General features: G+C 38.0%; 1 protein-coding gene across 5 annotated transcripts in view; it reads left to right on the top strand.

The window, feature by feature from the left end:
* The window catches only part of LOC123503534 (DNA repair endonuclease XPF-like), a 432,975-nt gene that overhangs the window by 62,483 nt on the left and 355,957 nt on the right, over nucleotides 1–14,535 (top strand). The window lies entirely within an intron of this gene.

Here is a 14,535-nt window from a genome sequence, read left to right as displayed (position 1 = left end):
GCACTCAGGCCACGGTTATACACGGAAATGTATTGGTGTGGTACGCATGTACCACGGTGGCATATTGCGGTACCACGAGGTCGCTTTTGCGCGTGGTACGCACGTACCACAAAACAGTCTTGCGGTATGGAAGGGGTTAAGAAGGCTGGTGAGACCTTATCTTCCTTGCAAGCTAAAAGAACCACCTGAACTCGTGACTCTACAATGGATAAAATGGAAAGCCTTGTGGAAATGTGGTACATAAGTTTTGTATGTGATACAATGATGTGCACTTTGTTTACATTCCACAGGTTGCCGGTTAGTGTCTTTCCCGTTTCACATTCCCTCCCTTCATAAATTTAAGATCATCGACATTATAAAGTTACGTGCATACATGCATTAGTGTACGTTATAATGACTTTAATTAAACTGCCTAAATGTTTAACTTCATAATTTTTACTTTCATTAAACCTTTCACTGCTGTATGATGCATTCTCACTTTGTTTACTCTCAATTAAAGTTCAAGTCAGGGGTTAAACTTGTTATAATTGGTTCACTTACGAAGTTTCACTTAACGAAGGTTTTTTTTAAGGTAAACGGGGCTTGCATATATATATATATATATATATATATATATATATATATATATATATATATATATATATATATATATATATATATATATATATATATATATATATATATATATATATATATATATATATACCGTATTTGATGGTACATAGGTATGATTCAGGAAAAAAAAGTTTTTAGTGCATTTAAGCATATATTCTTGATAGCAGTCTCACAGCACATTACAGGCATGCAAAGCATCACAACAGCAATAAACACTGAACACTGAAATAAAGCCTTTTTTCCATAAAAAAAAAAAAAAAAAACATTTTATTAAAGGAACGCTAAAATAAAAGGAAGCTGGCACTACACTTGATCATAAACTTAAGAAACAGGGAAAATACGGTACTTTAATCATCTTCAAAACCAGAAGAGTCATCATCATCAAAACCAGAAAAATTCTTCATCATTTTCATCATTACTGCTTGAATCACTGTCTTCAAATAATGCATCATCCTCTGAATCATCAAGGGCATTGCTAATGCCACACTTCTTAAAAGACTTCACAATGATTTCTGGCCTAATGTCATCCCAAGATTTCTTCACCAACTCACACACTTCAGCTATGGAGGGCCGCTTCAATCTTCCTGTGGGTGTGAGGTCATTATGTGGGTTGGTCATCTACTTGTTCCAATGTTCACGCATGTTTTTCTTAAATGGCTTGTTCACAGACACATCTAAAGGCTTGTCAATCCACCAGGAATAACTGTTAAATGGGTTTTCATTTCTAACACCTTTTCTTTAATGGCTGCAGTTCTATGTGCTCTAAACTAATCCCAAACCAGAAGAGATGATTTTCTCAATAATCCACCAGGATGCCTTGACCACACATTTTGTAACCACAGTTTCATTCCATTTTTGTCCATGCAACCTTTTGGGTGGCATGAACAAATACACCTCTTGGAATTTTATCTTTGGGCTGAGTTTTTCTTTTAAAAATCAAGAGAGGTGGCAGTTTTGTCCCATCAGTACAACATGCTAGAACTGCTGTATAGTGGGCTTTTTCATGGCCTGTAGTTTTTACTGTGACTATTTTAGATCCTTTGACAGTCACAGTTCTGTTGGATGGTACATCAAAAGTGAGTGGAACTTCGTCCATGTTCCCTATTTGACCCAGTTCAAAAGAAGTTTTCTTTCGTGCATTTATAATAAATCTATGAAATTCTAATATTTTACATTCATAATCAGCAGGCATTTTCTGTGCAATGAAGGTTTTAGTACACAGTGAAAAACCCTGCCGTTTCATAAACCTGTAACACCAACCTTCTGTTCCTGCAAAATTTTTGTATCCCTCGTTGTTCTGCTACTTTCCTGGCCTGTTGAATTATCATTTTAGTAGAAACACTTCTTCCTGAACTTCTCTCATTTATCACCCACGTCTTTATGTCAACCTCTAGTTCTGGCCAATGTAGGGCTGGACAACAAAGGTTATGGTTACCTTTCTTAGTATATCATTTTCTTCTCCCAAGCCTCTTCTTTCCAGTGGTGTAATTGCCAGAACCATCCGACAACTCCGACATGTTTGAAAATCGCGGTAAAGAGAAGGGTGTGTTGCCTGTAGCGTAGGTTACTCTGTCGAGTCACCTCAGGGTCTGTCTGTCTGTCTAGTCCCGAGTACCAAGCGCCACATTTTCTCTTATCCCACAGTGAAGCAGGAAGGAGAACAAAGGACCAGTATAGCATTTTCTTCTCCCAAGCCTCTACTTTCCGATCATGTAACTGCCAGCATTATCCACCAACTCCAACAAGATCGAAAATCGCGGAAAAGAGGAGGTAAATTTGCCCTTAACGTGTGCTGGTCTGTCGCATCCCCAGTGAGTCAGGACCAGGAACCAAGCAACCATTCTTCCTACGTTCTCCCAGCCCAGCGAGTCCTTAACTCATGCCGCGCCACGCGTCTGTGCATTCTTCTTCTTTTTTTGTGTTTAAGCATAGCTTCCACCAGCGGTGAGGGGGATGTGCAGGGGCATACCCTAGTGGAGAAACAAGGGCGTAGTCCGAGTGAATGGAAGAAAAACAAGGCAAAAAGGAAGCGTAATACCAGTTAAGAGTATGCAAGTAGTGTCACCGCAAAAGTTGTGAAACGGAGGGAAATAGGGGCACCATGTAGGGATGGTTGCTTTGAAAAGATGGGAATGAATAATATTAAGGCTATTCATGAGTCATTTTGGGGTTTAGGTGACTTTACTTTGTAAAATGCCTTTACTCAAAGGTTTTGTGTGAAAGGTGTAGTGAAGAGGTGTCGTGTTAAAGTGCATGGTGATCACCCCCATACTTGCTTATTTTACTTAGTTACTTACTTTGACATCTTCTACATTAATATTGATGCTTTCGAGGTGAATAACATGTTTTTATTATCTTTATTATTTTTATCGTATTTTTTATCAACGAAATCTCATGTAAACGAAACCTAACCTAATCTAATCTAACCTAACCTAACCCAGAGATAGGAATATAGTGTCTGATATCGTGGAGGGTAATAAACTGTATGTAATGTAGACATCCTAAGCTTTCCTTTAAGACCAAATTGAGCTTTCCATCTTAATCCGTTCCAGAGATATCACATTCTGAAAGTCGCAAAACTTTGACCGCGTTTTTCTCCGTTTTTTAATTTTTGGCGCTTAGCTCCCTCTGTCACCAAGCGCCTCATATATACATACAGTAATCGCCCGTGTATCCGGATTATAACAGCCAAGGTCCTGGCGGATACGCAAAATATCCGGATACGCAGAATTTCCTCCCTCAACCCCTTATAAATCGAGAAAAAACATGTACATAACCCAAATGGGTAAGAAAACAATGAATAAAAGCACATCAAGTGATTGTGTATACAATAATGACTTCCTGAAGTATGATAGGATGATAACATGTCAGATACCTGTTTCTCTAGAAAATGTGAGGGTTAGGAAGGTGCTATCAGCAGCGTCATGGCAATTTGCTGTTTCACTGCTGAACTGGACACTGAGTCATTATTATTGCGTTGAAGTGAGATAATGATAGTGAAGTATTTATTGCTTGTCTGGTACAGCTTTCTACCTCTTGCAACATAATCTTTTGTAATAGTGTTAATGTGAGAGCTGTGTGATGTAAAGTTGTGATGATGAAGGCAGTAAGAAAAGAAAAAAAAGTGATTGAAAAGATCATAACAGTCTTATGATATAGAAAGGGTGGAGAAGGCTGGCAGGGAGGCATGGGGTGAGGCAGGGTCTTGGGGGGTCTTGGAGAGGGAGATAACACGAATGACGGAGGGGAGAGGGGAGGCCAGAATTGAAAGTCCAGCTGTCTCCCAACGATACATTTGTTTGTTTGTTTGTTTCTAGTTATACGTCTTCTCTTCTTGATGTTTCTCATTCTAATTTTTGTCAACTTATACCCGTCAGGCAAAAATTAGAGATCTAAAGACACACCTCCCTACTTGACTCTTGGCCATGTACTGAGTAGGGTGTGAGTCAGGCTATGACACAAACACACAAGACATTTAAAAATGGCTTCCTGATGGGAAGGGTATTTAATTATCCAAAAATAAACTATACCATCTGGTAATTTAGTGTCTGAAGATTTTGGAGACACAATACTAATCCCAAAATTTTAGATCCCCAAAATTAATTAAATAAAAATCCACCAAAATTAAATAAATAAATCCTGCATCTCCCTAAAGTCTGAGTTTAATTTTTTGGGGAGGTGGGGAATTCACAAGTCAGATATATATACAGTAATCGCCCGCGTATCCGGATTATAGCATTGTAGCAGCCAAGGCCCTGGGGAGATACACAAAATATCCAGATACACGGAATTTCCTCCCCCAGCCCCTTATAAATTGAGGAAAAACATGTACATAACCCAAATGGGTAAGAAAACAAATGAATGAAAGCACATTAAATGTATAATCTGGAACAAAAAAAAGGTATATAGGCAGTGCAAGGGGTGGTGGGATGTACACCCAACAGTAAAGGAGGCGTCACATTTGTCGCATTTGTCAGCTGTAAACAAACATGGCTGCCCCTTCACCCCCAAGCCAGCTGCTGCTATTTTTTTGTTGCTATTTTTGGCATTTAATGCTCTTTATGAGAAACTTCAGACAGCTTTCTCCACTCAAAAACGACAGAGCAGCTCATCTTGTCCATTTGCTACTTGGAAGTTCTGCCTTGGAGCATCTCAGAGAAATGTAAACAAACAACGGAACCACTTTTCACACTAGGCTGGAACAAATAAAAATAAATAAAAAAAAAAAATGTATGTACTGTATATATATATATATATATATATATATATATATATATATATATATATATATATATATATATATATATATATATATATATATATATATATATATATATATATATATATATATATATATATATATACACACAGTAAGTCCTCATAATATGGTAAATTCACAGTTACAGTATTTGGAAATTACTACCCTCGATTCGATATACGGTAAGAAAATTTCATAGATACGGTATCTACTCATGTCATCCGAGAGGGCCCAGCGTGGGGGACCAGAGGTGATGACGTCATCCACACCACACCACACACCACTCACAGTACTGACTTTAACTTGATCATCCTTGGAGCCTATTATCTTTTCCCGTTCCCCCCTTTTTTTAACTGTATTACATATTACTTACATGCATTACTAATTAGATGAATAAATGGAATATTAAAAGGTCTATTGTAAGCACAGATATATTCATAATAATCATGGCAAACACTAAAAACCTACTACAAGCAGCAAACCATGTAGCAACTGACAAAGGGCACAGATGGGTCTGGCAGACCCACTATCATTGAATGGTGGAAGTTGTATAACATTAAGCATGCCTTAGATAACATCGTCATCTTGGGATAAAGTGAAGACGTCTACCATGAACTTGGCATGGAATAAAATATGGCCAGAATGCGCACATGACTTCCCAGGCTTTGCTGAAGACGACATCGGTGTGATCAGAAATGACATAGTAAATCTGTGCCATAGGGCTGGCTTCGATGAAGTTGATGATGATGATGTTCAAGATCTTTTGGAAAGCCATGCTGAACCTCTCTCAAATGATGAACTTATAGAACTAGACAAGGCATCACAGGAGGCAGAAAAAGAGGGAGATGAGGAATAACCTGGACATCAAAACTCTTAGAGAATGTCTCCCTGGTATCGAAAAAGGTCTGGAAACCCTGAAGGAACGTGACCCAAATCCTGCCAGGAGTAGCAAAGTGGCTCATGACGTAGAGAAAAGTGTCAAGATTTATCAAGAAATCTATGATGAAAAAACAAGAAAAACTAAACAGTCCTCCATCTACTCGTTCTTCAAACCAGTCGGACTTGTCGTCCCTATCACACCTGCCGACCCTGCTACAGCTGGCCCTTCCTCAATATCCTCCTTCTTCAAACCATTGAAACGTTTCAATTCTGCTACAGCTGGCCCTTCTACATCTGCTTCCGACAGTGCAGACGACGACGTCTTGTCCTTGTCTGCCTACTCGGCGGAAGATGAGTAAGGGCTGAAATCCCTACTGTCCCTTAGCCTTGGGAAAGATATCATGTGATAGAATACATGATGATTGAAAGATGAATGTAAACATTTTCTGTTTACAGTCATACCTTGCCAAACACAAAACTTGCGTATACACGAATCAGTAAAATATCCCATATTTTGCCGAGCACGACTTTGATTCGCGATTACACGATTTGGTCTCCATTTGAATCTCACGCTGGTCCTGGTGGATGCACTTGACCTCCCCTCCTAAGCGTCTTGGACACTTCGTTATTTGCTGAAAGTCATGGAAGATGCAACATCCCTCTTCACTGAAACAGATCCCATCCTGGAGAGGAACATTAAGTTCAAGAGAGGTGTTGAAGAGCTTCTTTTGTCCTACAAAGAGACCTTACGCCATATGGAAGCATCTGCCAGTCAGAGGCCCATCACTTCATATTTCAAGTTCTCTCCAACCAGCAAATAAACTAAAGGTACTAAAACTAAAATTAGGTAAATGAAATGTGTGCTTGGTACTTCATTTATTGTTTTCTTCTGCCTTTTTGGTAAAAAAAAATTTTGTTGGGGAGGATCTGGGAACGTAACCCCTCATTTTCCCATAGGGCCTATTATTCGCTGAACATGAATCTCGCCGTACACGACGAGCTCAGGAACATAACTGTCATGTTGGGCAAGGTATGCCTGTACTTCTTTTGCGTAGTACTTTACTTTTTTTTTTTTTTTTTCAATGATTATTGTCATGTACTTTCATTTCTGTAGGGGTGACTTTTGACGTGCTGGAACTCATTCCCTATTATTGCATGTTATGATGGGTTCAATATACGGTAAATTCGATATGTGGTAAAGTTTTCAGAAACACATATGTACTGTTTACGAGGACTTACTGTATATATATATATATATATATATATATATATATATATATATATATATATATATATATATATACAGGCAACCCCCATTTAACGAAAGGGTTATGTTCCTAAAAAACACTTCGTTAAGCGAAACTTCGTTAAGCGAACCCATTATAGCAAGTTTAACCCATGATTTCAACTTCCATTGAGAGTAAGCAAAGTGAGAGTAGTAAAAGGTTTAATGAAAGTAAAAATTATGAAGTTAAACATTTAGGTAGTTTAATTTAAGCCATTATAATGTACACTAATGTATGTATGTACGTAACTTTATAATGTTGATGATCTTAACTTTATGAAGGCAGGGAGAGTGAAACGGGAAATACACTAACCGGCAACCTGTGGAATGTAAACAAACTGCGCATCATGGTACTGCATACAAAACTTATGTACCACATTTCCACAAGGCTTTCCATTTTATCCATTGTAAAGTCACGAGTTCTGGTGGTTCTTTTAGCTTGCAAGGAAGATGAGGTCTCACTAGCCTTCTTAATAGAGTCTCTTGACTTGAAAATAGTAGACAGTAGATGGAGTCAAGCCATGGTGGGAAGCAATGGTATTAGTTTTCTGGCCTTTCTCTTGTCTGTGAATAATACCCAGCTTCACTTCGAGAGTAAGACACTTCCTGGTCTTCTTAGGAACGTTAGGCCACATTGCAGGGTGTTTTGGTGGTAAGTTGAACTAAGGAAGATGAGCTGCTGGTGACGCTGTTATGTTTTGACTGGGCAGTGAGTGGTGCATGTGATCTTGATCTTGATCTTGATGCTACAGGTGACACAGAATTTCTTCTGAGTCAGGCCTTTGTATCAGCAGAGCCTGTGTTGTCCACAAGAGGCTTGATCTTGATCTTTATTCTACAGGTGTCTCAGGATTTCTCCTGAGGCAGGCCTTAGTATCAGCAGCTCCTGATGTATTCAAAAGCCTGTCAGCTTGCATGATACAGTGGGGCTTTCAAATTTGGAAAAAAATTACCTGGATAAAACTTCGTTAAAGCGAGTTTGGTGTTCGTTTAACGAGCAGATGGTAGTAAAATGAAACCTTCGTTATAGCGAAATTTCGTTGTGTGAACCTTCGTTAAACGGGGTTGCTTATATATATATATATATATATATATATATATATATATATATATATATATATATATATAAATATACTGTACAGTAATACTCCACTTAACGAACAGGATAGGGGATGTCAAAGCTGTTAGTAGAGCGAAAATTCGTTAAGCTGATGTAATTTTCCCATAGGAAATAATGGAAATAGGGGGAGATGTGTTCTGGGCTGGTCCCTAACATTCCACATGGGTTGAAAAAAAAAAAAAATTGTATATACGTTTGGCGGCACATTGGGCCACTGTTGTACCACTACTTTTATGATGTCATATGAGTTATTGGAAGTTAGAGAAGCTACGTACAAATTCTCTCATATTCTCTCATTTATGTTCACAAAACAACATTTCTATTAGCTTTTTACAAACCTTGCCCCCAAGAAAGGATTGTTTTGTAATGCATAAAGTGAAATCTTACATGGAATACCAAAAAATAAAGCAGAGATGAGATGAGCCTAAGACGAAACGGGAGACTCGCGGCAACTCGGCCGCTTCTTCTTCCTCTTGTGACCCTTTTAGCCTGCATGTTGTCTTTCCCCATGATATTTGTTTCCACTTTTCTATTGCCTGCTATAATGGATATTATATCTTAGTATTCATATACGCTCATGCCACGAGGATAACCTCGACTCCATGGCACTGAGTGATAGTGAATTATTAATGAAATACCGCGGTATTTCATTCACTATCCTCTTCTTCTTGACCCTTTTGCTTGCGTGTTGTCTTTCCCCATGATATTTGTTTCCACTCCTCTATTGCCTGCTATAATGGATATCATATCTTAGTATTCATATACGCTCATGCCACGAGGATAACCTCGACTCCGTGGCAGTGAGTGATAGTGAATTATGAATGAAATATTTCGGTATTTCATTAGGTCACTATCACTCAGTGTTATCCAGTGGCATGATATGAATACTAAGATATGATATCCATTATAGCAGGCAATAGAGGAGTGAAAACATAAACATCATGATGAAAGTAACACGCAAGCAAAAGGGTCACAAGAAGAAGAAGCGGCTGAGTGGCGGCGAGTCTTCCACTTCGTCTGTGGGTCATCTCATCTCTGCTTTATTTTTTGGTATTCCATATAAGATTTCACTTTATGCATTACAAAACAAACCTTTCTTTGGGGCAAGGTTTGTAAAAAGCTAATAGAAATGTTGTTTTGTGAACATAAATGCATTATATAAGACAATAACACCACCTCTAGAGGTGGTGTTCCCAGCAACCTCAGACCAACCTGATAGCAATCTTGTCACCATCCCTCCACGTGTTCATGGATGCCATTTCGCTGCAAGAGATTGCTCTGACGCTATTAAAGAATCTTGGATCCAGCTCTAGGAGCACTAGAGACAAAGGCGAGGAGCCAGGCAATCACAGCGAAACTACCGCATTCAGTCCCAGAAAATTTGCTAAAACGGATGTGGTTGTACGTTATATGGATTTTTGGTCTAACTTTATATAGTAAGTTATACCGGAAATTCGTTAAACGAACGTTCGTTAAGCGGAGTATTACTGTATATATATATATATATATATATATATATATATATATATATATATATATATATATATATATATATATATATATATATATATATATATATATATATATATATATATATATATATATATACAGTAAGGTCGAGATACGTCAGAGTTACGTTCCTGAAATATGACGTAAGTCGATTTTTACGTAACTCGAGTTTTTGTACTTTCAAAGCATATTATCGAGTTTTCAACCAATCATTTTTTATGGTTATTCAGGTATGTAAAAGGTTATATTGTTATATTGGTATATTATTTACAACTATGTAGGAATATATTGATTAGGGCTGCGAACGCGAAGGATTGCAGGTTGCCGAGAGGGGCGGCCTAAGACCGCCAGGAGGTTGGGCAAGTCGAATGTTGTGACGCCCAGGGTAGGACAGCTCGGAGCTTTGTGGAGTGAGGTAGGAGTAGAAGCGTTATATAAGTAAAAGGTTATATTGTTATATAATTTACAAGTATGTAGGAATATGAAACACGAGCTTGTTTTTGTTGTTGATTAGAGCATGACGCGAAGGACTGCATGTTGCCAGAGGGGTGGACGCCTGAGGCCGCCAGGAGGGTAGGCAGGTCGAATGTTGTGACGCTCAGGGTGGACAGCTGGGAGCGTAGTGCAGTGCGGTGGGAGTAAAAGCATGGGCAGCGGGGCAGGAAATGCAATAGGAAAGGGCAATAGGGATCAGCAGACAGGCGCAGACGGTGCAAGTCAGCTGCGAGTGTCGTGTGGCCCAGACGAAGGCTCCGGAGTTGTTATTGTTGTGATAGATGCGCGAGCCCTCAAGGTCGTCAACCTCCCCGTTGTCATGGTAACGGGCTTCCCATTTTCTTCTTCACTCCCTTATACACAGCTGCTGCCTCCCTTCTCATGTCTTTTAATTATGTCCACTTTTTCTTGTAGTGTAATGGTTTTCCTCTTCTTAGCATCACTGCTATCACTCAGGAGTTTTCTTTTTGGTGCCATTGAGCAAGATACTAAGATAGTCAGCAAACGCAGATGTAGAAACACTCTTGCCAGGGGCGACGGTGTGGTGGAACTGAGGTACGTACTACGTAGAGTGTTATTGTATTCAAGCGTGAGGTGGGCGGTGTGGCGGATAACCACTAGTGACGCCTGGCGGCCAACAATAAACCCTTTACGATTTATAAATTTTCAATTTTTTAAATCTTAAATTGCCTTATAGGGGACTGACATAAGTGCGAGTTTGATGTAACTCGAGACCGACGTAACCGGGACCTTACTGTGTATGTATATATATATATATATATATATATATATATATATATATATATATATATATATATATATATATATATATATATATATATATATATATATATATATATATATATATATATATATATATATATATATATATATATATATATATATATATATATATATATATATATATATATATATATATATATATATATATATATATATATATATATATATATATATATACATACATATATATACATACAGTAATACTCCGCTTAACAGAGCGAAAATTTGTTAAGCGGATGTAATTTTCCCATAGGAAATAATGGAAATAGGGGGGAATGCATTCTGAGCTAGTCCCCAACATGGGTTAAAAAAAGAAAAAAGTTATTTATACGTTTGGCAGCATATTGGGCCACTGGTTTACCACTACTTTTATGATGTCATATGAGTCATTGGAAGTTAGAGGAGCTACGTACAAATTCTCTCACATTCTCACATTTATGTTCACAAAACATTTCTATTAGCTTTTTGGAGCTGGATCCAAGATTCTTTAACATCAGAGCAACCTCTTGCAGCGAAATGGCATCCATGAACGCCTGGAGGGACGGTGACAAGGTTGCTTTCAGGTTGCTCTGAGGTTGTGGGGAACACCACCTCTCCAGGTGGTGTTACTGTCTTATATATGCATTTATGTTCACAAAACAATATTTCTATTAGCTTTTTACAAACCTTGCCGCCAAGAAAAGATTGTTTTGTAATACATAAAGTGAAATCTTACATGGAATACCAAAAAATAAAGCAGAGATGAGATGAGCCACAGACAAAGCGGGAGACTCGTGGTGACTCGGCCGCTTCTTCTTCTTCTTGTGACCCTTTTAGCCTGCGTGTTGTCTTTCCCCATGATATTTGTTTCCACTCTTCTATTGCCTGCTATAATGGATATCATATCATAGTATTCATATACGCTCATGCCATGAGGATAACCTCAACTCCGTGGCACTGAGTGACAGTGAATTATTAATGAAATACCGCGGTATTTCATTAGTAATTCACTATCACTCAGTGCCACGGAGTCAAGGTTATCCTCATGGCATGAGCGTATATGAATACTAAGATATGATATCCATTATAGCAGATAAGAGAGGAGTGAAAACATAAACATCATGATGAAACACACAAACAAAAGGGTCACAAGAAGAAGCGGCCGAGTGGCCGTGAGTCTCCCGCTTCAACTGTGGTTCATCTCATCTCTGCTTTATTTTTCGGTATTCCATGTAAGATTTCACTTTATGCATTACAAAACAATCCTTTCTTGTGGCAAGGTTTGTAAAAGCAATAAATGTTGTTTTGTGAACATAAATGCATATATAAGACAGTAACACCACCTCCAGAGGTGGTGTTCCCAGCAACCTCAGAGCAACCTGAAAACAACCTTGTCACTGTCCCTCCAAGCATTCATGGATGCCATTTCACTGCAAGAGGTTGCTCTGACGTTGTTAAAGAATCTTGGATCCAGCTCCAGGAATGCTAGAGACGGAGGCAGGGAGCCAGCCAATCACAGCGAAACTACCGCGTTCGGTCCCTCACCCAGCAAATTCAAACCCAGAAAATTCGCTAAAACGGATGTGGTTGTACGTTATGTGGACTTTTTGGTGAAATCTTTATTTAGTATGTTAAACTGGAAATCCGTTAAGCGAATGTTCGTTTAGCGAATGTTCGTTTAGCGGAATATTATATATATATATATATATATATATATATATATATATATATATATATATATATATATATATATATATATATATATATATATATATATATATATATATATATATGTATATATATGTATATTAGTGTATCAAAAAAAAAAAATTCCGATATTTTTTGGCAACACCATAAAACTTGCTAAATGGTGAGAAAATACACGTGTTAAAATTTGAAAGCTCTACGATAATGGGAATGCATCGCGCATTTAGGTCAAAGTTTGTGAAATTAGGGAAAAAACACATATTTTTGGAAAACTGCTATAAAGTTCAATATATCATTTTGAACTTCGCAACACCTGCTAAAATAAAATTTTGAGTCCTCTTATACCAGTAAAAAAGTTTCAGTCAAATGAGACAAATGCAATGTATCACGCATTGCACATGAATAAGAGGTATTGTCCTCATAATACTCCCCTGATGAGCTTTCACCATGACTCCTGCTCCCTGAGTGATATATGCTTTTCAGAGGGTTGTGCTCTGGCATACAAATGTATAGCCTACACAGTGTGTGCGTTTGTATGTATGTTTAGGTGTGTGTGTTACACTCCCACTCCCAGGAAAGAACCAGTTTGTTGGTGGCCGCCTTAGTGAGTGGGTGTATTATTTGTGTTGCGTCCAGCTTGTCATTTCTTATTGGTAATGTCTACCGATAAACAATTAACACTAAGGTCAAAATTAGTGTGTCCTCTCCTGGGAAAGCCTGAGGACATAAAGTACAATGAACTTCCTACAAAAGAAAATGTTTTGAAGTATTATCTATATTTAAAAGGAGAGTCAAAAATTCAGAAGCCTACTGGCTTACATCCCCTTGTTGTTGATGCAGTCCTCCAAGTATGGCAGACCAGTTCCATACCAACTGTTTCTAAACCTCGTGTGATGGCTCTTCTGAAGAAACAACTCAAATCTTATCAAAATTTGAAGAAGATCATTAACCGAAAAGATTCTAAAGAATTCAAAAACAAATTTGCATCATTTAAAAATAATATTTCTTCATTATTTGATATCTCATATTGCAAATGCACAGATTTCTCAACTTGTAGATGTCCCAAAGAAAAAAAAGTACCCATCAAGGAACGGGACTTCTTATCTGATCAAAGATCTGTCAGGAAAATGTACATTGGATCAATTGATCAACAAACAACTGCATCAATGGAAGCGTCACAGCAGAGGAGGTTGAGAGACATAAGTCACCCAAAACCAACATCACAATCAGGTGACAATACTGTACTGGTATCATCTTCAAGCACATCTCCCAGTGAAGATTCCTCTGATGATTTTGAGAAAGATCTTCCCCCTTGGCATAGGGGCAAAAAGAGCAAGAAACATTCTCAGAGAAAATCTTTGCCAAATTTTGCAATCGCATGTGATAGGACTGGAGTATCTTCAAGAGCAGCAGCAATGATAGTTACAGCAGCTTTGCATGATATTGATGAAGAAACTGATGATATTATTGACAAAAACAAAGTATCAAGAGAAAGACAACGGGCACGAGAGCAAAGTTTATCTTCTAGTGAGTGTGGTAACGTCACAAGCATATACTTTGATGGCAGAAAAGATAAAACTGTTATGATGATAAAATCAGAAAGCAAAAGAGCAAGAACAGAAGTGACAGAGGAACACATCACAGTGCTATCAGAACCAGGTAGCAAATACATAGGCCATTTTTCAGTATCCAGTGGTTCAGCAAACAATATTGTAAATGGTCTTTATGATTTTTGCATTCAGAAGAAAATCGATGTCAACAAAATTGATTCAATAGGATGTGATGGCACAAATACAAACGTAGGTTGGAGAGCAGGAGTCATAAGAAAATTTGAAGAAAAGCTGGGAAAGCCATTGCAATGGATTGTTTGTCAACTTCACAGTA

This window comes from Portunus trituberculatus, chromosome 14 (assembly GCF_017591435.1).
Source record: "Portunus trituberculatus isolate SZX2019 chromosome 14, ASM1759143v1, whole genome shotgun sequence".
In the NCBI taxonomy this organism is placed as follows: Eukaryota; Metazoa; Arthropoda; class Malacostraca; order Decapoda; family Portunidae; genus Portunus; species Portunus trituberculatus.
This window is presented reverse-complemented; position numbering and strand designations above follow the sequence as displayed.